We start from the raw sequence: 390 nt of genomic DNA, 5'->3' as shown, positions 1-390 counted from the left end.
AATCGCTCCCGTGTGCATGATTTGCAACTGTTTGACCGTTTTATTACATGGGAGGAATGTCTATTTCTTACACATTCCTCACATGTAATAAAGCTGTCAAACAGTTGCAAATCATGCACACGGGAGCGATTTAACCACATCACCGAGCAGCTGTAAATACTCGGAGCTCGGCCCGAGCATACTCGGACAAAACATACTCGCTCAACCCTACTTATTATCAAATAGAACGATTAACCTTTTCACATGGAAGCAAACTTAAAGGGGTTGTCCCACTAACGAAGTACATTTTAGTTAATAATAGATCTTTTGAATAAATAACCACAATCACAAATGGGGCATACTGGAATAATATGTTATGTAAGAGCAGTAAAAGCATATGACCACCCAATG

The sequence above is a fragment of the Phyllobates terribilis genome, unplaced genomic scaffold (genome assembly GCF_046119375.1).
Source record: "Phyllobates terribilis strain yellow unplaced genomic scaffold, ASM4611937v1 Scaffold_1__5_contigs__length_1240528914, whole genome shotgun sequence".
Lineage (NCBI taxonomy): Eukaryota > Metazoa > Chordata > Amphibia > Anura > Dendrobatidae > Phyllobates > Phyllobates terribilis.
Note: the sequence above shows the minus strand (reverse complement) of the source record.